A 25783-nucleotide genomic window follows, 5' to 3' on the forward strand; every position below is an offset into this window, starting at 1 on the left:
GCATAGGCACAAGCCCCTGTTCCTGGCAAAGGAATTAATTTTTATGTAGTCACTCAGGTGCCCTTAAAATTTGCTACTGCTTCATCTTACTTCCTCCTCTTAGCTACATACAACTAATTTTGGCTATCATCCAACGAACTTATAATTATCTATCTTTTATTTTAAAACAATCTATGCAAATCCTGTAGTTCTAAATAGAGATATTTCTCACAAATCATTCATAATTAACCACTTGTTTTAAGGCAAGGCATTTAATTTTAAGGTTGCCTCATGATCAGTAATAAAATAGCTAGAAGAAATAGTGAAAAGAAATTAATTAAATACATGTGTAAGTGATTTCTTAAATGTTGTTTCTCAGTGATTTTAAAACATTTATTGTGATTGGAAAGGTCCTGTGCAGAGGGATCATGGTTATATAAGTTAAGTAAAGAATACATTTCTTTTTTAAAAAATTTACCCTCACTCTCTCCTAGTTTTTCCCTTCTGTCCGTACCCACAAGGTGTTTAGTTCATTTTCACTGTAGGGTTTGGTGAGTATCACTGTTGCACTTGTTTACCCTCTTTCCCACCATTTCTGTGCCCTATCGTTAACCTCCAAAGACATATAGGACAAAACATGTAAGACAAAAGGAAAAGCCTTCTTGTTTCCACTTTGAGGCTCATTTCAATAAGTATTATTTTGTATGGTATTATGCCTATGTGACCCTCTCCTAAGAATATCCTCTTTTGGTTTCACTCTGCGTGAATGCCTAGAGACATTTATAATTTATCTTGTCCCAGTGTTGTTGTTGTTTTCTTTTATCATCCAGTGTGTTTACTTGTAGATTTATAGGCACATTCTAGTTGCCACAAATGTGGGAAACCATGCAGTCTATGTTTCTTAGGGTCTGGCTTATTTTCTTAATATATTTTTTTTCTCCAAATCTTTTCAAAACTCTTTTATTTTCTAATTTTGAAAGTAGATTTTTATTTATTTTATTGTTAATATAAAGGTATTATACAGAGGAATTACACGAGTCAGGTAATGAAGACATTTCCTTTCTTAGAGTGTCTTCCATGTCATAGAGTGTCTTCCATTCCAAAACTCTTCACTGAAATAGAGAGGGAAAGATCAATACCAAACTCATTATTTAAATCCAACAGAACACTCATTCCAAAATCTGAAAGGGACCCATGAAAGAAAGAAAACTATAGACCCATCTCTTTGATGAATATCTGTGCAAAACTGCTTGATAAAATTCTGGCCAACCTAGTTTAACAACTAACCAAAAAAATTATACACTACGATCAAATGAAAATCATCCCAGGGATGCAAAGCTGGCTCAATATAGGTAAGACAATATATGTGACTCAACACATCAACAAAAACCAGGACAAAAACCAGAAGATCAGCTCAATAGATGCAGAAAAACAAAACAAAAAACATCAAAAAAGCAAAAAAACACACACACACAACAATAACAACAAAACCCCACACACAATTGACAAGATCCACAACCTCCATGTGATAAAAGCTCTGAAGAAGCTAGCTATCATGGAACATTCCTCAAGATAATAAAGGCTAGATATGATAAACCTACAGCCAGCATTGTACTTAATTGTGAAAATTTAAAATTATTTTCTCTAAAATCAGGAACAAGATAAGGATGTCCACTCTCTCCACTCCTCTTCAATATAGTACTGGAATTCCTAGAAGAAAAGTAAGCCAAGAAAAAAAAAAAAAACATAAAAAGGATCCAAATATGGAAAGAAGTAAAACTATCTTTTGGAGAAGACATGATCCTGTATTTAAAGAATCCTAAAAATTCCTCTCTCAATTCCTTGAGTTGATCCTAAGCTTTGGTAAAGCAGCAGTGTGTAAAATCAACCCACAAACAGGGCACCGGTGACTCACACCTGTAATCCTAGCTATGCAGGAGATTGAGATATGAGGATCACAGTTCAAAGCCAGCAGGGGTAGAAGAGGCCATGAGACTCTTATCTCCAATAAACCACTAGAAAACCAGAAATGGCATTGTGGCTCAAGCAGTAGAGCGCGCTTGCCTTGAATTGAAGAGCACAGGGACAGCACCTAAGCCTAGAGTTCAAGCCTCACAATCGACCAGAAAAAAAATAAAATCAACCCACAAAAATCAATTAGCCACTGGGCACCAGTGGCTAATGCCTATAATCCTAGCTACTCAGGAGACAGAGATCTGAGAATTGTGGTTCTAAGCCAGCCTGAGCAGGAAAGTCCATGAGACACTTATCTCCAGTTAACCACCAGAAAACCGGAAGTGGTGCTGTGGGTCAAGTGGTAGATCACTAGCCCTGAGCTGAAGAGCTCAGGGACAGAGCCCAGGCCCAGAGTTCAAGGCCTATGACCAACTAAATAAATAAATAAAATCAATATCTTCTTTGTATGCTAAAAAATAAGAAGAGAAAGACTGAAATTAGGAAAACAATTCCATTTGTAATAGCCAAAACCTCATACAACACACACACACAACAACAAGAACAACAGCAACAACAAAACACTAAGAATTAACCAAAGATGTGAAGGACCTCTATTGTGAAAACCTTAAAAATCTCAGCATTGTTTATCAGCAACAACATCGATGCCAAGTAAGGCTAGTCTTAGTTACTCTAGGGTGTTGGTAAGGGAAAATTATGGCTAACAGCAGTAAAATAGGAGAAACTTGATTAACCAGTTCTATGGGAACTTAATCTTCACTACAGGAAATGAATGGCATGCCATTTTGATTTTGCAGTCATTTGAAAGGTTCTTAGTGTGTTGCAAAAAGTGAATTACTGTTATTGCAAAGCTCATTTGTAAAGGAAGACAAGTTCATCAAAACATTCAGTGATCTTGACATGATTTTGCATTCAAACATGTTTCAGAGAAGTGGCTCTGAGGAGGCACTGTCCATAGAAGAAACCAAGCCTCAAAGGCAGGGCTAAAGGAGAAAGAAAGAGAAAATAAGATACTAGTAATGTTTCTGTAAACAATGTTGAATTTGATCTTTCAAATGGTCTAAACTAAGAATTGAGTTGCTTTGCATTGCCTTGCAAGTTTATGGATGTTTTTGAAGACACACTTATTTTACATACATCTTTATCGGGCCGTGGATGTATTATAGATCAGTGGTTGAACAGCAGCTTAGCATGTGCAAGACTTTGAGTTTAATCCCCAGAATGCAAGAAAATAATTTCATATATGGATTTTCATTGCTTTGTTACCCTAAAATTAATTGCTACTCTTTGCTTATTAAATATAAATATATTAATATAACATAATACATTAGATATATGCATAAGATATAAATTGATTCTATACTTATAAATTATACATAAATGCCCTTCTAAACATTTGTAGTTAGAAAGGAAACCCTTTAGTATTGTTTTTCAAAATTAGTAAACCTACTTCTAGTTGATAGTAGTTCAAAATAAATATTCTTCCATGTTTTTATTTTCTAAAAGAAAAAAATGCCTGAGAGTTCACAGGGGAATTGTTATATTTTACAATGAAAACTAAAAGGCTAGGGAATTTTTGCTTATAAACCTTAATAAAAATGTGTATTTTGCATAGATTAGTTTCTGTAACAATAAAACAATTGATGAGCAAGCATTCCTTAGGAAAAGCCTGACAAATGAATTAACTTTTAACTTGTAACAATTTTAACATACATACTTACTGTTGGTTCTTTCATTTAGGAGAATCCCAGATTTCCTAGAGTCCACATAAAGAAGACGTCCTGGAAATGTTCCACACTTGGAATCTCATCCCTCACACATGTATTCTCATAAAAATAATCTCACTATGATTCTCAGGTTGTTCACAGAGTGTTTTCACTAATCATGATTATTTCCTAGCTAAAACATTGTGGCTTAATCTTTCTAAACAAAGTGGGATGTGTGCATGACTGGAATCATACATTCTGGAAAATCAGTTTGGTAGCTAAAAGGCAATGCAAAGGAATCTCAATTGTTAGTTTAGACCATTTGAAAGATCAAATTCAACATTGTTTACAGAAACATTACTAATCTCTTCTCTTTCTTTCTCCTTTAGCCTTGCTTTTGAGGCTTGGTTTCTTCTATGGGCATGCCTCCTCAGTACGTATAATATCCCCTTCTTCTCAGCATACTACCAATGATACTGCTGTAGTCTCTCTGTCTCTTTCTCTGTCTCTGTCCCTCTGTCTCTCTCTCTCTCTTTGTCAGGGCCTCTCAAGAATGGCTTCAGTCTCTTTTTCGCTATAATCACAGTTTTTCTCAGCCTTCCCTCATTCTATTCACACAGTCTGTCTCTCTCCCCCTAGGCTAGCATCTGATGATGAATTACAGACACTATAGTTTCAGGAATGATTTGCCACCTCTACATGGGTATCATAAGCACCAATAAAATCACAATCCAATTATGTTAAATTATTGTTTTTCTAAACAATACTCATTCTTACTAATTAACGACTTGTGTTCCTATAGATATGATCTGCTAAATGAAATTTACATTTATTCTGTCTCCTGTAGCATGTGTTTATTAAACTTTTGGATGTTTGTTTGCCCAGTTATGTGGGAGTTGGAGGTAGGAAGATGCAAATCTGGATCAATCCTGGCAAATCCAGTGGCACATCCTATCTGAAAAACAAAGCAAAAGGGAATGGATATCTGGCTCAAGTAATTAAGTTCTTACCTAACAGTTGCAAAGTCTTGAACCTAAATCCCAGTAACAAAGGGGAACATGTTTTGTTTTGTTCCAGTTTGCTTGAATTGTTTATTATACAGACTCACTGAATAGCCAGTGCTGGCCTTATAGTCAGGATCTTCCTGCCTCAGTTGCTTGAGTATTAGGATGATAGTCATGCTTCACCATGTCAAGTTCTATTTATTAAGGTTTTGCAACTACAATCTAATTTTTTACACCTTCTTCACAATATTTTTCCCAGTTTTCAGACTGTGTTTTAAATAACACAAACAATGCTTCAGATGAATATTACTAAATATGCAATACTAGCTTACAGAAGGCAAGGTTTTGCTGTTAAAGAGAGATAGAGAATAGTTGACCTTTACTGTAGCTTTAGCTGTTCATAAATTTCTTACACCACTATTATGTACTACTATCCTGTAGTAGGGATAGACACTCACACAATGTCTACAACATTAAATTAAATGTTTGGTATTTATCAGATAACAAGAGGAAAATGTGTCTAATGAATTCTCAGTTAAAAAACATATTAATAGATTAACATATTCTATTGTAAATTAAAACGGTCTTCAACAATCAAATGCAGTAGCTTATTGTGATTCTAGCATTTGGAAAGCTGAGCCAGGAAGACTGCAAGTTCATGACTATCATGGGCTACAGAGAGAGAAAGATGGAAAGAAAGGGAGAAGGAGGTAGAGGAGAAAAAGAAGGAGGAAGAAAGAGAAAGAGAGTGAGAAAGAAGAAAGGAAGGATGGAAAGAAGGAAGGGAAGACAAGAAGGAAAGAAGGATAAGAAAAAGAGAAACAGGGAAATAAGTAAAAGAAAGCAAGAGTTGGTTTTTGCTTTTTTTTCATTTGGGAGTTTTGTCTATGCATTTCTTGATTAGAAAGATCATAGACAACTTAAGGTCATCAGAAGTAATCTAGAACCCAGGAGAGGCATGAGATGACTTTGATATGACATCTAAAGTAATTTTAAGTTTGAAAAAAAAATTTTAAAGGAAGATACCTCATAGTTTAGTACTACAACCCCAATATTGCTATCCCATCCAGGAGTATTATCAATGAATATTATTGAAATGGCAATAGCATTAAATCTTTAGTATTATTTTGCTATTAATATTTTGACTAGTGTATTTTATCTAATGGCTATTTCAAAAGCTTTTTACCTGAGCTTTACCTTTATTTCTAAAGTTTCCCAATTTATCTGTGAGATGCCAAAATTGCTCAACAGCTTTGTCACGGCACCCCATATTTGCAGACAAGCATAAGGCTTCCTCCAGGAGCATAGATATGACACACTGTCTTCTAAGCACATTCGTTCAGCACATTCTCTGAGGAAATACCAGTCCAATATGTTCTAGTTCAAGACAATATATCTTCATTTACAAAATCTGATTAAAAGGTCAATGATGTTCCTTCTAACAAATCAATTTGCTTTAAACAGATCCTTTGCTAAAACCTCTATAATCTTGCCTAAATTTTAAAAATATACTCACCCTAATGCTTTTAATGCCCTTAAAGACTCCTATACTTTAGATGCCAAATCAAGGTCATCTCATGCCTCTCATGGGTTCTAGATTATTTATCATGACATTATATTGTCCGTGATCTTTCTAAGCAAGAAAAACATAGAAAGAAAATGTGGACACTGCTGGCTACATACTGGAATCTCTTGGAAATCAGTCTCCTTATAGCTCTTGAGCCTGTTACCATGCATCTATTTTCTCATGATAACTTATGCCATGGAGTCAATGCCCTGTAATTTGGTTGTCACAATGGAGTACCCTTTGATACAAAATGGATTCCATGGCTAATTCACAGAGTCCAATTATGAGAAGGAGTGATTTCATCAGTCCTCTGTTCCTTGCCAGAGACTCAGATGTTCACCCCATTGGCTACCTGTGGACTTGGCTAACTGGACTAAGTTAACACCTAGTGAACAACAATGGACATTCACTGGCTGAACAAATGGCACTGAAGCCATGGTAAGTGGTGATCTGTGGGATATTGCCACTCTCTGTTCTTAGCCAAGAAGTCCTTGATAAAAAGAAAAGTCCAATTGATCAAACTTCAGCACTAAATGCCAAAGGCAATAAATTGGCCCATCTGAATATTTTTTTGGGGGGAGGAGGGGTCCGGTTGTGCCTGAACCCTCCTGGGCCTGGGCCTGGGCGCTGTCCCTCAGCTCTTCAGCTCAAGGCTAGCGCTCTACCACTTGAGCCACAGTGCCACTTCTGGCTTTTTTCTTTTTGCTTATGTGGTGCTGAGGAATCGAACCCAGGGCCTCATGCATATAAGGCAAGTGCTCTACCACTGAGCCACCTTCCCAGCCCTCCATCTGAATATTTTTACATATGACTAGTCTGTTGCTTAAGAGTGACTCATTCAGCACAAATAATTCAGAGACAATATTTTTCTCACAGAAATACAAAGTACAAATTAAAGTTTCACTTATCTTTACATATGCTATATCTAAAATGCAAAGCATCACTGCGGTATTCATTTCCTTCTCAGATCTAGATTTAATACCATAGAAAAGGAACAATACACATGGTTCATGCTCAGAAGGCTTTGGGCCTTTTAGACTTCTATATGCCTCAACCAGATGGTGTAACCAAGAAGTTTAAGGTTCTCTTCAAAACTTGTATCTTAGTTACAAAGTGACAAATCGACTTTTAATTAGGTGTCTATCTTGTCAGAACTTAGCGTCTTGATTCAATTTATCTTGACCAACTCATACAAATTTTATAAAACCTTCCCATGCCATTTCCTAGAAAAAGAGGATATGTTTCACCTCCCTGTACATAAAGACTTTTATTTATGAGTCACTTTAATAATGTCTCTTCCTTCCTTTATAGCATTTCAGTTCTACCCCCAGCCCATAAAAGCTGGAATTCATATGGACAGTGCAGATTCTCTTGGGATCCATTAGCCATAGACTACCCCAAGACCAGACACCTGAACATCTGGCACAAGACACAGCTGAACCTGAACTTCTACCTTTGAAAACACCATGTTCCATATTCTCATTATAAGAGACGGGTAGTTAACCTGGGCTCACCGTCTCATCTTTCTACTAAATTAAAATAAGTGTTTAAGAACCAACCTTACATTCAAACTAAACAACCAAGAAGATAGAAAAAAATCTCTTTAGTGAAGGAATATCTTATTCAGAGACAATAATAGAATCAATACTTCATTGCATAATAATGAAACCAGACAACCCCTCTCAGTAATAACAAATGTCAGAAGAAATATATTGGCACATATTTCTAAAGATTACTGTTATTGTTACCTATTATTTCTTTAAGTGATTTCATTGCTGCACCATCTAGAAGCTTAAAGTCTCCAAGTTAGGCATTCTTTCAATTAAAACACGGCAAATGTTGAATTTGATTGATATGGCTAAAAATCTCATCATCTTTCCCTTTCCCAAATAATTGATGTGAAATGGAAAAAAGTGTTATATTTTCTATACATCACTAAGTTCATGCCTTAGATCTCTACAAGAAGAGACAGATGAACAACAAAAAAGTACTATGAGTAGTTATTTAATGTAAGTTTCAAATGACATGGATCCTTTGCAAAAGGAAACTCAAAGGAACAGGAAATCTCCAAGTGATCCATGGTAAGAGTTTGTTGAAGATGTGGATAGTTGGGTAGAAATATGAGTGGTTAAAAAAGGAATATGAGGACATATTACTAAATTATCTGGAACTCAGGAAGGCCTAGTTTTTCAGATCATTTTCTTGTATATCTTCAGAGATACAAAACATATTTAGGTAGCTATGAAAAAAAAAACCTACTCTGGAATTAAAAGTATTATGAACTGTTTTCAGAGAAGTCTGCTTAAGAGGAAAAAGAGTGAGAGAATTCTTTCCAGTTTCTGTGACCTGTTTCAGGCATTTCTTCAGTTGTCATGTTCCTGTATTTTACAATAGCATGTTCGGAACCCTGTGTGTGTTGCAAAGGGTCAATGATAATTAGCTAAATTAGAGTGAGACTCCACCTACAGACTCTCAGGAGTTCCAAATTCAGCCACAAATATTTCAGTTGGCAAACAACTGAACATGCTCAAAACTGCATGAAACTAAATCAAACCATTATAATTTTAAACCTAGCATTGATTCAAGTGATCAAGAGCTTGAGCTCACTTCCCAAGAATGAACTAAATGTGTTTCCAACAAATAGAACTGATACATCCGTAGAAATAATTATATACACCAAAATTTCCTTTAAAATAATCATTTAAAATATAGTTTATGGAAGAATCCCTCTTTTCACCCATATGGAAAAAACTATGGACTCTTGAAGCCCTACAGGCTGAGTCATGATCATTTGGAGCTTAAATATATCAATATTATATTGTACTGGGACAGTTAACACCTTTGCACCTAAAAACTACTTGATTCAAATGATGTTTATAAATAAAACTTCTGGTCTAAATATACCACAAAAGCAAAAAAAAAATATTAAGACCCATACTGCTTGAGGTGTCATATAGTAAAGACTATCACAGTTCTTCTATCTAGGTAAGCTCCTCTGTTCAGGCATTTGCTGCCAAAGGTAATTTCTTCAAGGACAGAGACCATGACCTCGTTGATGCCTTCTTGCTTTCCTTCATTTGATATTAGGAACTCTGTTATATGGCTGAGCTTACGATTTTCTTAGCTACTGACCACCATACTCTTCCACAAGGCATAGTACATCCCTACATTCCTATAGCTTACAGGAAAGATTTGTGGGAGTTCAAATGTACATCCTTCTAAACATTAATGAGAATTAATATTTACTCTAGAAAGCTATTACCTCATGTTGACTCCACTGAGGAAGAATTACTCTTTCCTCATCTCCTCCCTTACTCTCCTCTACCAGCTATCCATCACGACCTTGCCAGTGCATCTCAGACTATCACTATTGTGACTGTATTTGCCTGGTGACAGCTAACTTACCAAATACCTTACTAAACATTGGGCTATAGCTTCATGGATTTGCCACCTTGTTCTCCTCTATAGTATTGTATAGTGTTGCTGAAATATATATATATATATATATATATATATGACATTTTTAATACATTTTATAATACTCAATATATTGTTAGAAATGTCAGAAAATTCATACTTGTTTTCTTGTCTAATGTTACATAAATGAGTAACTTGGTTATAGACAGGAATATTCAGACTTTTGCTTTGGCTTATTTTCTTACTTTTTATTGTTTCTTCCTTTTAATTTTCTATGAAATTAAGGACAGCATATTCCCTACTATTTAGAGGACTTTACTATTAAAGCCACTTAATAATTCAAATAATTGATCGGAAAATCGATGCCAAGAAGCATCAAGGTATCAATTTCATGTAGTTCTCCTCTATATTGTTGTCTTTTGTTTTTCTTAATTCTATTGTCAAGGTGATGTACAGAAGAGTTACAGTTACATAAATAAGGTAGTAATTACATTTCTTGTCTAATTTATTATCCCCTCCCTTATTTGTCTCCCTCTTTCCCTCCCCTGCAATCTCTCCCACAAAGTTGTACTATCATTTCCAACATATTATCTTGTGAGTATTTCTGTTGCAAACGTTTCCTTTTTACCCAGTTTGGAATACTTAAATAAAGGCAAAGTCAGTTCCTCTTCACGAACAGAAATCTGTAGCTCAAACATTTGTTTTATAAGGTTCTCATAGCCCCAGTTCAACTATCAATCCATCTTAATTTCCAGTTACCAGATAGAAAGTGATGGCTCCTGTGTTCTGAGCCTATGAAATATCAAAGTATGTAACCAATTCATAAAGAGCTCTGAAACCCAATTAACTCTGTCCCATATGCCACAGTAAAGTGCCTATGGATTGCTGCTATGCTGACCCCCAGCACAAGTCTTCATGTGGCCCATGCAGAGAGACTTCTCCAGTTGGAGCCATAAATGCCAAGTGGCCTTTCAGCCACTTGAGTGGCATTGTGTTGCATATTGCCATCAAAATTTATGTTTAAATTTATAAAGCAATTGTAAATGTCCCATGTGTCTTGACAGACTAAGCTGTCAACTTAGGCCATCTGTATTTAAAGAATGAAAACCAATTAATGTAAGCTAACCACTGTGAACACTAGAAAATTTATGCTTTGACTTCTTACTCAGTTATCATTCTGGTCACAAAATTACACTCTGATTTTTTTCAGTTAGAATATATTACATATATTTGCATATTTACTGCACAGAGTAACAAAGGCATCTGTGTTTATGTAAGAATTGGGTTATGGTATATAAAATAGAAATTATGTTTCAAAAATCTTCCTCTAATGGCTCCATAGATTGTATCTCTTCTTTCTACATTTTTCTGCTCTCACTAATAAACTCTTACATATGTCCCAGAAAGAATTATCTTACTGAAATTGCTACCTACTTTACAATATGGTTTATATTATAAAAGACTATAGGAGTCTACAACCAAATTTAACTCACAAATGTTTAGAAAAGAAGTAAAATTTGATACTGATTTTCTGTCAATTATTTGTGAGAAAACTAAATAGTTAACAAAAATGCTAAATTTATATGTATACCATATTTATAGGAGAATAAGGAAAATCAAGGTTCCAAGCCAACTATTGGCAAAAAAAAAAAAAAAAGATTATTTCAACAGAAAAGGTTGAGTATGGTGAGTATTTGTTTATCATCTCAGCTGTGGCAGGGAGTACAAGCAAAAGTATTGTGATCCAGTCTGGCCCAGGCAAAAAGCAAGATTCTCTTAAAAAAAAAAAAAGACTTGGAGACAAGTCTCAAGAAATAGAGTGGCTGACAGTCATTCACTCCAATACACAGAAAAAAAAGAAACTAACACATTATAGACCATTGGATGATATTTGGAAAAGTCAATAAAATGGGCAAATGAAAGAAATTACTCATAACTAATGCATTTATAATTTGTTTTGTGCTGATCCTGGGACTTGAACTCAGGGCCTGGGTACTTTCCTTGAGTTTTTTGCTCAAGGATAGTGTTCTACTACTTGAGTCACAATTCCATTGTCTGAATTTTTGGTGGTTAAGGGTCTTACAAACTTTCCTGCCACTGCTGGCTTCCAGCCATGGTTCCCAGTTTTCAGCCTTCTGAATAGCTAGGATTATAGAAATGAGCCACCAGCACCTTGCTTCTTAACTTTCATGGCTTCTTGGCCTAGATGGGACCTTTAGATATGATAATCACTAAGACATTGCTTTCCCTCTGGCCCAGCTAAAGAAATGAAAGTGTATTTTATGGTGTGTCATTATTTTGGAGCATTTTTAGTGACCAATTTTGTCCTGCTGGGGACTGAATACCAAATGTACTTCTATCTCCAAGAATTGCAATCGATTGACTGGAATAAATTTAGTAGTGAATGAAGAACAGAGACATCATTCTAGATGAAGTCTTAATTTCCATATGGCCAAAAATCTCTATGCTTTTTGTTTTCTCAGTTTTCAAAATCTGTTATTATATTGCCTGTGCTTATAATTAACAGTGTTTCTTTTGTGACTTCTGACATAAACACATAGAAACAGATGTTGCTAATTCTTCTCAAGGACTGCCTGTCAGGTATTTCTTGAGGGTGCAGGGAGTGAGCAGGGTCTAGGCTCAGCAATTCTATAACAACTCCTGTGCTCTCAGAAGGCACTTTTACCCACAATAGAGATTTATTCACAAACTATATTATATTATATTGATATTCTTCATTCTGTCTAAAAATACTGACATTTGATACAATGGGTTTAAAGAAATGGTGATTTAATGGTACATTTTCATATGTAATTTAAGGAGAATTGACTTTTTAATGGATTTGTTCTATCACAGAAAATAAGTCTTCCAATGTACCCATGTATGTTTAAAAATTATATTTCTATTATCTGTAAGTAGTTTTACAAAAGGGTTACTACTTTGCATATCAGTTTGTGAGTATGATGTATCTTGATCAATGTCATCCTTTATATCATTCCAACCTCACCATCCCCTCCATTTTCCTTGCAAACAATATGCATTGAATATTATGACTGCATTCCTCTCTTCATTCTTAGATCCTCTCTCCTTAATTACTGCTCTTCTCCCATCTCAAGTATCAGCTTCCTAATGTTCATTTCCTTAGACTTTGTGTTAGATGTTCTAAAGAGTTACAGCATTTAAATTCTCCACAAACTGAATACCTACCCATGTTGTTTTTGAAGATGACTATTTTAATAAAAGTTTATACTACAGTTGTATATTTCTTCCTAAATACACTTGGTAAATTTCCATGTTGAACCAATGTGTTATTCTGTAGCTATTATGCTGGGTCAAAGTTTCCTTTGGTGTATTTTCAAATTAGGTAATGAAGTTATCTGCAAATGAATACATGCATTTTGTTTTGTTTTAAAAGTAGAGTGGCTGCCGAACAAGCATGAAGTACTGAGTTCAAACCTCAATACCATCGAAAAGGATGAAGCTATAGAATTTTATCACAATTCATTTTAATTTTCTCAAATATTTAAGTAATCTAAATTCAAGAAAAATTAAATCAGAAAGTGAGATAAGGCTTGCATATATATATATAACAACAACAACTATATATATATATATGTATATATATATATATATAGTTGTTGTTGTTATTGGTCATGGGGCTTGAACTCTGGGCCTGAACAGTGTCTCTCAGCTCTTCAGCTCAAGGCTAGTGCTCTACCACTTGAGCTACAGAGCCACTTCTGGTTTTCTGGTGGTTTATTGGAGATAAGAGTTTCATGGACTTTCCTGCCTGGGCTGGCTTTGAATTGAGCTCCTCAGATCTCAGCCTCCTGAGTAGCTAGGATTACAGGCATGAACCACTGCGCCCAGCTAAGGCTTGCTTATATATTTCTTTTTTTTGGGGGGGGGGGTCCAGTTGTGAGGCCTGAACTCTGGGCCTGAGTACTGTCCCTCAGCTCTTCAGCACAAGGCTAGCACTCTACCACTTGAGCCACAGCGCCACTTCTGGCTTTTTTTCTTTTTGCTTATGTGGTGCTGAGGAATCGAACCCAGGGCCTTATGCATGTAAGGCAAGTGCTCTACCACTGAGCCAACTTCCCAGCCCAGGCTTGCCTATATTTTTAAGAGGCAGAGATGAAACAGTTTATTGAGAAAAAATATCACTCTGTGCTCCTACACAAAAACATCGTGGAAATCCTAAACTTCATAAAGCTTTAGAATTCCCAGCATTCTGTGCCTTTACCAGATACAGATACCAACCAGTGCAGCATACTGGAAGAATGATAATTCCACTGGGATAGTGTGTGAAATAGCTTTCCTCTTCTGATCTTCCAATACCATTACTATTTACAAATTCCTGTCTTTCAGATTTAGTCAGGTATTTCTTAATTTAAATTTGATAATGATAAACCAAAATTGAAATGCAAAACATACATTTTTAACATATACCATATTACTTTGTTATAGATAACTTAATATAATATATATGTATATATTTGAGATAAATGCAGAATGCAGTTTTAAATACCATTGAATGTCTTAGAGGAAATATCTTAGAAAGCAATATTCTTTGAAATTGTTGCCTCTCCCTTTTTCATTCTGTCTTTATCTGTACATTTACCCTACTTAGTGACTAATATTCACCATCTTGTGAATTCCTCTTTTCTCATCTTATTTGACATCTCAGTGTTTCTTTTCTTAATCCTTGTAGCTGATGCCAAGTTTGATTTCATATTTTTAAATTACCAAGAGCATCAAGGCTATCTTTGGCCTTTTTGTCTCCATTTTTATCTCTCCCTACAAATTTTATTTAGTAGTTTGGCTTTAAGTGCTACTTATCATTTTTGTCAGTCCTGAAGTTTGATCTTAGGAACTCATTTGCTAAAAATGTGATCTGTAGCCAGGTGCCAGAGGCTCACACCTGTAGTACTAGAAACTCAGGAGGCTGAGATCTGAGGGTAGTGGTTCAAAGCCAGGGCAGGCAGGAAAGTCCATGAGACTCTGATCCCCAATAAACCACCAGGAAACTGGAAGTGTCACTATGGCTCAAGCGGTAGAAGGCTTGCCTTGAGCTGAAGAGCTCAGGGATGCCCAGAGTTCAAGCCCCATGAGAGACAAAAAAATGGGAGGGTATCTGTAACTTGAGCCATATTCCCAGCCTTAGCTACTCATTTTTTACTTCTAACTGTGTCTCTTCATGCCTAATCTTTCTCTAGATTTTAGAAAGAAGACATATCCAATTAGCTACTTTATGCTTCCACTTGGCTAAGTAGCAGGCACATCAAACTATGTGCCTGAACATTTCATTTTAATCCGCTTTCCCCAGCATTTATCCAAGCCAAAGATCTAGAGATCATTCTCCATTTCTTTTATTCTATGTAATTTTTACTCTATATTATGTACTGCCCATGTAGTGAGTGCTTTCTTTTGTCTTCCAAATGAAAGATAATGATTAATATGATATAGATCCTTACTAACTATTCATTGAATGATGAATAAAAACAGAAGACAAACCTGTTTGTATGTAAATGTATTCTTAAACTATTGATGAGAGGTTTTGGCATATCATATAGCATTGTGTTCATATACTTATATAAAAGTGCTTTAGAATTAGCCAATTGAAATTATTCTTATTTGCATATTAAATTGATATTATTATTCTCTATTTTTTCAGGTGTGTTATTTTTGGCTTTCCCTGCTTGGTGGATTTCCTGACATTTTATGTTATTTCCAGATCTTTCTTTCCAGTTCTATGGATAATTTAAGAAAAATTAGCCATTTGTGGAGACACTAAAAGGTATCCAGAAAAAGCAAAAGGCATATATAATTATTCCTGGTGGACTTTTAGTATTTCTGACAGCACAGGTTAAACAAATAGTTAACAAATTCAATATAAAAAACTTCAAATTGTTTATTGCAATTCTTCATGAATGTCTTCTGTGTCTGCTGAAAAATATTATAAAGTCAGTTGACTATTTTTATTTAAACCATAAACTTTTCTAATTAATATTAAGGAGTGAAAAGACACTTCTTCTATGAAAGAAAGAAAACATACTTTGATAAGTCCTGAAATATTTTAAATATTGACTCTCTGTCCTCTTACCTGACATATGCTTTAGTAGTAAGCACAATGAGTATCTGTTATTGCTATCTTCTTGGCATCCTCTCATGTAAGTAGGCAGTTCTGTCTCCCACCTGGTGGAGCCTATCGTAACCTGGCTTCACTTTCTCAATTTCATGGCACATATGAACAACAAAAAGTCCAGTCAATTTACTTTTCAAGGATTGATATAAATCTTGGGAAAGTGATGCTATGAGCTTTCCTCTGGCATGGTTACATGCAAGTATAATCTATCTATATCTGATGATGGCAAAGGAACAAACTTTCCTGAGCATGAAACCATCAGAAAGCAAAATTGAGCAAAGAAAAAGCACACAAAAAGAGACAGATTATATCATATTTGATTATATTCTTTGAGTTCCTGGATCCAACTATGCCTTTATGACCCCTTGATTTTTCTGGTTCTGAGCCAACATATTCTGTTATTCATATGCTTTAGATACTTGCAACTAAAACTTTTTTTTACAAACACAACAAAAATAATGAAAAGTGGAAATTTGTGTAAATAGATACAGAATTATTTTAAGTATTTACTGTTATATATGTTCACATTTTTTTCACAAATTGTACTTGAATTTTGGGGGGTTTTGCTTGGAACTAACTTTAAGAAGTGTCATAAAATTGAAAGTGAATGACCCAAATACAATCCTTACATTGCTGCCTTGTAGTCTAGGAATTGATAAATTATGTTACTAATGGTACTAGTGAATGTACATAATTTTCCTAATGCTTCTATTGTTTCTTCATCTACTTTGTGGTCCCTTTACTTCAGGCTATTTTAATTTTCTTTTTTTATATTATTTATCTATTGTTTAATGCACATTTGTAATATCACATGTGACCAACATGTTGATGACTTCCATAATTGTACCTTCTCCCTTGATTTCCAGATTTCCATACACAATTACTACTCAATATCCTTTCTTACATAAGAGTATAATTTTGTTCCATTATTTCTTAGTCTCATGTGAAATCATAATTAACATTATTGGGTAAGTATCAAGAGAGAGGAAAAGTGAGGAAGTAGCAGCTTTAAAACCTATTAGTGCACAAAATGGTGCTCATTAGGGGTTAGGAATCCTACTATGTGCTTGGCTAATAACCTAAATAGCAACTCAGAGGAGATGGGGTTTATAAATTAACTCTTCTCCCCTTGGTCCCTTACTGATCTCCTTCCACCAGGTAATTAATTTTAATATAAATGGAATAGGCCTTAGGTGGCGTGGTAACTCATTTCCTATTTCCTCTTCTCCATATTTTTCTCATCTTTTGAAGCTATCTACATCAGAAGTCCCCATGCACAAATTCTTACAGTCATAGAGATTCATTTCCCAAAGTACTGATAGTTAATTGAACAATTTCCCACTGAAATACTTCACCGGTCATTTTCTGTTGTGCATCCTTAATTTCACTAAACTTCTCATACTATTCCTGAAAATTGCAGTAATTTTCCTTTGATTGATGACACTTTACTAATGATGGCTTCACAGAGCACTTTCTGGGTATATTAAGAAACATTTTATACGTAGTCTCTCAGTTTACACCTGTAATCCCAGATACTCTACTTGAGAAGCAAAGATCTGAAAGATCAAGATTCGAAATAAGCCCTGGCAAAAGTTAGAGAAATTTCATTTCAATCAATAAGCCAAGTGGTTCACATCTGTAATCCCAACTCAGTGGGAAGTACAGGTAGTGGTGACTTGATCTCAGACCAGAATAAAATGGAAGTCCATTCCAAAAAGTAACTGAATCAAAAATGGCTTGAGATATGGCTGTGGTGGTGGTGCTAGAGTGAGCGCCTACTATCCAACTCCATACCCTATATTCAAACCCAGAATTTCCCAAAACAAACACAAGCAAAAACCTCCTACGTGTTTCATTAATGATTTATATGGTTAATATTTTCCTATTTAAGCTCATTCCCAACAAATTTTATTTGATTTATGTATTCACTCCTCCAGTTTAAGAGATACCTGCCTTATCCTTAATATTTAGCACGGTGATAGTAGAATATAGAAGATCCTTTCAAAATATGGCTGATTACATTGATTTTCTTTCTCTTTTCTCTTTTTCCCTTCTTTCCTTCCTTCTTTGTTTCATTCCTTCTTTTTTACTCTGTTTAAAGACACAGTCTCTTTAATCCAGTATGAAGCTAGATAATCCAGACTGAAATTTAGAGTCCTTCTGGCTCTACCTCCAGAGGAATGGGATTCCATACTTGTTTGACTTTGTTTCTACTTTTATTTAGGACCACCGTAGCCTATCATCTCACCAGAGAATAATCAAGGGAATTACGCCTATGAACAGTCAGTTTCTCAATTTCAGCATTGTGTCTAGGAGTAAAAAGTTGCTTCATGGTCATCATTCTTTTCATAAAAGTATTCTTGAGCTGAGGACTATGTAATGTTATCCTCCAATTCTATGCCTTTGTAAGAGTCCCAAATAATCTTTAATCATTTTAATTCACATCTGTAATAAACCTATGCTGTTCCTTTTGAACCTCATGTATGTTCAAATTTAAGAAGCTGTGTACACATTGAGATATTCCTTCTATTTGGAATCTTCTTGTCCAAGAATCTATTCCTCATCACTGTTTTACTCTGCTAAATCATGGGGTAGCCCCAAAGACCTGCCCATATAAAAACAAATAGTAACTTTTCTATATACTCTTCAATGTTTCCAGGTAACACTTTGGAAATAGCTGCCATGTCCCCTGCTGTCTGTAAATTCTTCTATATTCTTTTACTTAATTTCACTAATTAAAGGATGTCAAGTTATACTGAAATATATCTATTTATTTGTTTTCTTATTTTCTTTCTCATTACTAAAACACAGCTTTTTGAAGAAGTAACAAATTTGTTTTTATTCTTTATTTTATTCCTAGTGTCTAGATTAGAAAACAGAACACAATATTCCTACCATAGTCATTTGAAAAAAAGAACAACTGAAACATCACACCCCCTTCTACATTGTTCATGAATACTATGAACAATAACTTTTTATGTTTGAGTCATTATGTTTTCAATTCTGAGTTTGAAGTATATCACAAAGATATCCCTTTCCCTCTCTTACTTCACACACACACACACACACACACACACACACACACACATTCCTCTCTATTCTTAGATTTGGCCTCTGTAGGTTCAATTTACTGATGAAAATTATTCAGAACAATAATTATCTTTTGTCATTATTCCCCAAGCAATATTTTATAATAACTATATATAAAGCATCTATATCAAATTAGATATTAGAAGTAACTAGAGATAAAGAATAGGGGAGCATATGTGTAGGTTATATGCACAGATGACAGCTTTTTATAGAAAAGACTTTAGCAACTGTGGATTTTGGTATCACTGGGTTTCTGGGAAAAATCTCCCATGAATAAGGAAAGACAACTGTGTAAATATAATCAAATTCCAATTTCCTTCCTATTTTAATATCCATGTTATCCTCTGAATCATGAGAGGAACATTGTTGATAGTTTCAGTAGCTAACTATTCTTCCTTTATTTATATAACTTACTTTTTGATATATCCATTTATATTTTCCTTATTAAATTCTTCTTTCTTATTTTATTTCTTCAATATGATGATAGACCATGCAAAAATATATCCCCTCATTAGTAGTGAGAGTGACATGATCTCTAACATTCTAATAAAAGACTACAATTTTATTAAGAAAAATGTATGCTCTTAGGCTTCATCCTATGATTATTGTTAAGATGAGAAAAAGAACTATTTCTTTTATCTTTTAACGTATACTGCTTAAGTATAACAAGTAAAATCAGAGCAAATGATTAATATATAGGTAAAGAAATGGCATTCACAGTCTATTTCAATAAATATGAAATCTAATGTAGAGAGACTGGAACTGAGCATGGTAGTTGGCAAAGTATTGGCCAAACATATCAAAGGTGATGAACTGATAAACAGTAGACACATGTTATACTTTATACTGCATAGACACTCCATCCATCAGAAATTCTTACTGGCATTTGTCTATCAAATTTAAAAATATTTTTATATATTTTGACCGATATTTGAAGCATAGGACATAACATTATGAGTTATACATGCAATTTTAAACTAGATCTTTTTCCAAATTGGAAGTAGACTTTTATACCTATATTTTTAAAGTATCCTTGATATTTGTTAAAAAGTAAAAATTAGAAGGTGGAAGTGGAAATTTCATATATCCATATATAGAATTTGAAATCAGTCTTCTTAAAAAAATAAGTATTTCTGACTATGAGAAGTTGGCTAAAGCATGGATTCCCAAAAAAAATATTTATTGTGTATAAAGAAGGCTTCTAATGATGACTGGTTTGTGGCTTCCCTATGCTGCTTTCTCTTCTGTTATAAAATATTAACAGTAATAATAATAATAGCATTTAAATAATACTATTATTGAAGGATGAGAATATGGTAAGAACTAAAAAATGAAAAGTGACAGATTAGGTGTAATGCAAGTATTTGAATAAAAAAAGTATGTAATATGTGCCAATTAAGAAAAATCAGAGCATAACAAACCATGCACAAATATTAAATTCAGCAGAATAGGGGAGTGACTCAAATTGTGAAACACCTGCGGAGAGTATAAGACCCTGGTTTCAAGCACCAGTAGTTAAAAAAAAAAGACCAAGAATTTAATGAATTATATAAAAGGATAAATATTTACATGTTCGTCAATTAGATGCCAAAATGAGTTATAGGATGCTGAAATTACTTATTGAGTATGCATCTTTAATGTAATTAAAATATATTACATTCAGGTTAAATGAATTTTCCCTCAAAGAACAGGACAATTAGTGTTTGCACATTCTCATATGTCTATTTCTCTGCAGTTTGGAAGTTTACCTCAGTATGGTGATTTTTGTCAAAAATATGATCAAATGAGAAAAGAAAAGAAAGAAAAATGACATCAACTAATTTTATTTTGTTTGTTTTGAGACAAGAACCTGGAATTCATTGTATAACTCAAGCTGTTTTGAGCTCAGGATTCTCAGGCTTCCAGGGTGCCCTCAAACTTCGATGATTTGAATTGTTCAAAGAAGCTCAGTGGATTTTTAGCTTGTAAATAAATTCAAAGGTAAAATAGGTGAAAAAATTCCATCAATTTATACAATCAAATTTTGATTAAAACACTTGGAAAATTTTTTATATATATGTACAAAATGCAGTTTCATTTAATATTCTGAAAACATAGGAAAGATCTGTAAAATGAGAGAAAATGTTACAAATGAATATGTGAAGATTCAATTTTAAAATGTATGAAATTATATATAGAAAATTATGTATCACAAATCTGAGTTTCAAGAGAAACATGCTCTAGAGAAAGAATGAAAGTCACTAGACTATAGATGACTAGGAAATCAGAGTGCATTATATGTATTGAATTCTTAGGTAATATTTTTTATAATGAAAACTTAGTCTTTAAATAATCACATTTTTATTAATTAGGCTCATAAATTTAACCTTGTATATCTTGTCAATAAAAGAGAATAACTTTAAAGAAACAAAGTGGTTTACTTTAGTCAAGTAACATTGATTCAAGTTACCTTGTATGGTGTTTCACAGTGGAAGGAATTACATGGGCTTATTTTATAATTAGAACAAAACAAAATCATGAATCAATGTATTTTACATTGGTGGAGTTCATTGATAGGTAGGTGAAACCTTTTCTAGCGATTTCAGATGTTATCATATAGCCTTATTAGATTTACGGCTGTTATACACTATATGGTAACCTATAGGTCAGACAAGTTTGGTGATATATCCCAACAGTTCTATCTAATTTTATCTAGTTAGGTCAGTTACAGTTTGATAGCAATTAGCTAACAAAGAAACTAATGGAGGCCTAAAGTAATATTAGTTCTGGAATGACCTTGTTTGTGATCATTTGGGTAAATGTCCAAAAGTGGGATTGCTGGGTCATTGGGTAGCTCTATGTGGAGTCTTTTGAGGAAACTCCATTCTACTTTCCAAAGTTTTGAACAAGTTCAAAAACAAGGTCATAAAAAAGCTACCAGCACAACCATGTTTATGGCAGCATTATTCACCATAGCTAAGATATGGAACCAACCCAGATTCCCCTCAGTAGATGAATGGATTGAGAAAATGTGGTACATATATATATATATATATCGTGGAGCTCCAGTGGTTTCCCTTGTTTGCAATGACTAGTACATGTCTAGGACAAGCTATGTACATATGACTATATGAGATGATGTTAAGTGAAATGAACCCCAATACAGGGACACAAGTGTTTTTTTTGTTTGTTTGTTTTTTCTTTTTTGCTATTTTTTTTAATGTACTTAAATGCACTATGCGATTCTTTTGTTTCTTTTGTATCTTCTTCCCTGCACGGAATAACCCCTGTTTTCACTGTATTAGATTCCTGTGTTCTGCATCTTGTATATGCATTTTTGTAATTTGGAGAGGGGAGGGGATATAGCGGAATGCTTAAATAGGGATGCAGATTGATCCATTGTAACGATAAGATGTACAGGACACTATGTTGAAAACGAACTTTACAATGTCGGGGATAGGGAAAGGAGAGATTGGGGAAGTGGGGAGAGATGGGATGGTAGGGGAAATGCAAAGGAGGAGGTAACAATGCTTGATAGGAAATATACTCATTACCTTAATCATGTAACTATAACTCCTCTGTACAGTGTTTTTACAATAAAAATATATATATAAAAAGAAGAAAAGAAAGGAATGTCACAAAAATCTGAGGGGGTGAATTTTATCAAAATATATCATTTGCATGTTTGGCAACCTCACAATATTAAAACTCTTTTCATAATTAGTAAATGTCAATTAAAATGAAAATTAAAAAAATAGTTCTGGATGTACAATATTCTCTATCTCCACAATCACCACCATGTTCTTCCATTTGGCTAAGGTCAAATACTTCAGACTCTTAAATAAAATGTGTCTGCTTCAGAGAACCTCAGTTTGCCATCTTATTTTTTTTACCTTCCTTTTGCATTACTTCTCTTGTGTATTCATTTTCCACCTTGAATAATGAGCTACTTATCTCCAATAGTCCTCCAAAAAAAAAATCTAAAATAACTCCTACAGTTAGATACATTCCTGGAAACTCATAATGAAGAATTCCTTTAGTATTTAATAAGTTTCTAGCCAATGGAATATAAGTAGAAGTATCTTGTGGAAAAATCCAAGAATTGTCCTGAAGGTAGGTATGTAATTATTTCTTTCCAAGCATTTGCTTGATAGTATAAAATAATCAATTGATTAAACAGAAAGAATGACCTAGAATCTGATAAAAATAGATCGTGAGAGCAGTCATCAGATGTTTACAACTAAATGAGAAAGATTACAACTACATTAAGTCACTCCTATTTAGGATTTTCTGTTGATCATATATTAATTTTTATTCCAAAATAAAATTGGCTGGCAGTGTTGAAGTATGGGCAAAATTAGTCACACTGATAACTAAAATTGAAGGAAATTTATGGGAAAATAATTATTATAAGAAGTTTTTACCTTAAAAATTAATCAGAGTATTTGTCAAAACATATTTGTATCAATTTACTCATTCCATATGTGTGGTCCTTTCTGTTTATTGTAGGCTTAAATGCTAAATCTTACAGCAAGAATTGCAATTGATAATTTAGAATACAGCAGAAACTAAGAAAAGAAGGGAAAGTGAAATACAGAAGAACAGCAAGTTGATTATAATTTTCCCTTCAGGTTTAGATATGCAAAATCATTCTTCATCTAGTTAAGTGTTTCATTCAATCTGTGCAATTGTGAACAAAGGAGGCAATGTAAGTTTTGTTGGTCTCCTGCACAAATAACCTTTGTATCCTCTTTAAAGAAAATAAAAACACAAATTTACAAATACAATATTGAGTGTTGGAGGAGTTCCTGAAGAGAGGAAACTATATAAATGTTTAAAAGGCTACCACAATCTGAGGTCTTTATTTCTCTCTGTGCCACCAAATTCCAGAGACAGAAGTTGATAAAAAACAAAACAAAACAGATTTACTTGTTACCAGATAGTCCAATCTTATTTCCCTGTCCAGTGTGAGAGGGATTCAGGCAAAAATCTTTAAGCAGAGTTTACTAAGAAAAGACCCTACTGTGAAAAGAGTGACAGCAAGTAGTCTCTAGGGAGAGAAAAATGTCATTGACTTTAGGGCTTTAAAAATTCATTTATTTGAGTGTCCATGAGAAATCTCTGTCCTTAGCACCATACGTGCATGTGTGTGTGTGCATATATATATGCATATATATGTATATGTGTGTGTGTGTGTGTGTGTGTGTGTGTGTGTGTATTTTCTTCCTTTACTACAGTGTCATAAGCCAAGGAATGTTTATAGAACTTCAATCTACAAGTACCTACCTGACCAATAGGTATGGTTTATGAGCTTGGTTCTTTGTTTTGTCAACTTAAAGATCTATGCTCTAACACCATTTGCAGGTTGTGCACCTAAGTCTTGAATAGTGCCTCTCATTAATCATTATGTGGACTCAAAAAACATCTTGTGACATCCCATTGATCTTTGTGGGCTGCTTTGATCTTAATAGATGGTGGTCACCTATGAGTCGGAAAGTTTTAATTGTAATGGGTTTCTCTCAGAGACCTTGTCACCCCTTCTTCCTTGGCCATTGCTTATGTCTACCTGCTACCTGTCATTTTCAAGGCCAGAAAATCTCCACTTTGAAAGGTCGTGGGAGTTTGAAGGGTTTTTAGGAGCTAGGCTAGGCTAATGCAAGGGTAATCCCCTCCCACACACTGGGTGTAGAGATCAGGCTGTGATCTGTTCCAAAGTTATTTCTACCATAGAGAACAATAGTTTTCGGGCTGTGCCTTGCCCTGAGTGATTTCATTTTATAATATGACAGTTCACCCCATACTGAGTGCAAATGCTGAGGCAGAATGATTCTATGTCTTGCTTTTGCAAGTAAACATCTACCATCTGTCTAGCACAAATCATGGTACAGATCAGATATTTTCTTACACGTCTACATTTACAATATAAATATGCTTTCTGCCTTCAAAGTTGTATTCTCCTCTATCAACCCTTCATTCTGTTTCCATGGATGTGATGCATTAACTCCTCTTCAACAAAAAAGATTAGAGAAACAAAAGAAAAGGAGAGGAATTTAGGGACAGTCTAAATAAACCCATGACATTATCACCTTCATTACTTTTAATGGGAGAAAATCGTAAGTTATCAAAATCAATTATAGTAGCATTTTTGGCAGTAAAATAGAAAAGTTTCAGTGCGTTTCAACTGAACTATGGTATAACCATGAATACCCTTATTTAGAGTTACTGTATTAATTTCAAGTATTTTCATCAATGTGTTTTTGTATATCTATATTGCCAATAAAATACTTTTTTCATATATACTTTTATTGTAAAAATACTGTACAGAGGGTTACAGTTACATAAGTAGGATAATGAGTACATTTCCTATCAAGCATTTTACTTCCTCCTTTGTTTTTCCCCTACCATCCCTTCCAGCTCCATCTCTGCAACTTCTCCTTCCCCCTCACCCTGAAGTGGTAAAGTTCATTTTCAACATAGTGTCTTGTACAGCTCTCTGTTATAATGGGTCAACCTATATCCTTATTTAAGCAATTTGTTATACCCCCTCCCCTCCCCAAATTATAAAATTTTATATACAAGATGCAAGACAAAGGAATCAGACACAGTGAAAACAGGAAAACAAAAGAATCACATAATGCATTATAAGTACATTAAAAACAATAGCTAGAAAGAAAAAAACAAACACTTGTGTCCCTGTCTTGGTGTTCATTTCATTTAGCATCATCATATATGGTCATATGTACATATCTTTTGATCTTTTTTGCTTGTCCTGGACTTAAAATAGTTATTGCAAATAAGGGAAACCATGAGGCCTATGTTTCTTTGGGCCTGGGTTACTTCATTTAGTGTAACTTTTTCCAAGTCTTTCCATTTCCTAACAAATGGGGCAATGTCATTCTTTCTGATGGAAGCATAGAATTCC

General features: G+C 34.2%; 1 long non-coding RNA gene across 1 annotated transcript; it reads right to left on the reverse strand.

Annotated features, from left to right (window-relative positions):
* Positions 1–747: 747 nt before the first annotated feature.
* On the reverse strand, positions 748–25735 carry LOC122111780. Its single transcript, XR_006148048.1, has 3 exons — positions 25714–25735; positions 21097–21101; positions 748–899 (listed from the first exon to the last, which is right to left on the reverse strand). It is a non-coding gene; the product is annotated as an uncharacterized LOC122111780 (long non-coding RNA).
* Between the last annotated feature and the right edge of the window lie 48 nt (positions 25736–25783).

This window comes from Dipodomys spectabilis, unplaced genomic scaffold, assembly GCF_019054845.1.
Source record: "Dipodomys spectabilis isolate Male_0828 unplaced genomic scaffold, ASM1905484v1 ptg000089l, whole genome shotgun sequence".
Taxonomy (NCBI): domain Eukaryota; kingdom Metazoa; phylum Chordata; class Mammalia; order Rodentia; family Heteromyidae; genus Dipodomys; species Dipodomys spectabilis.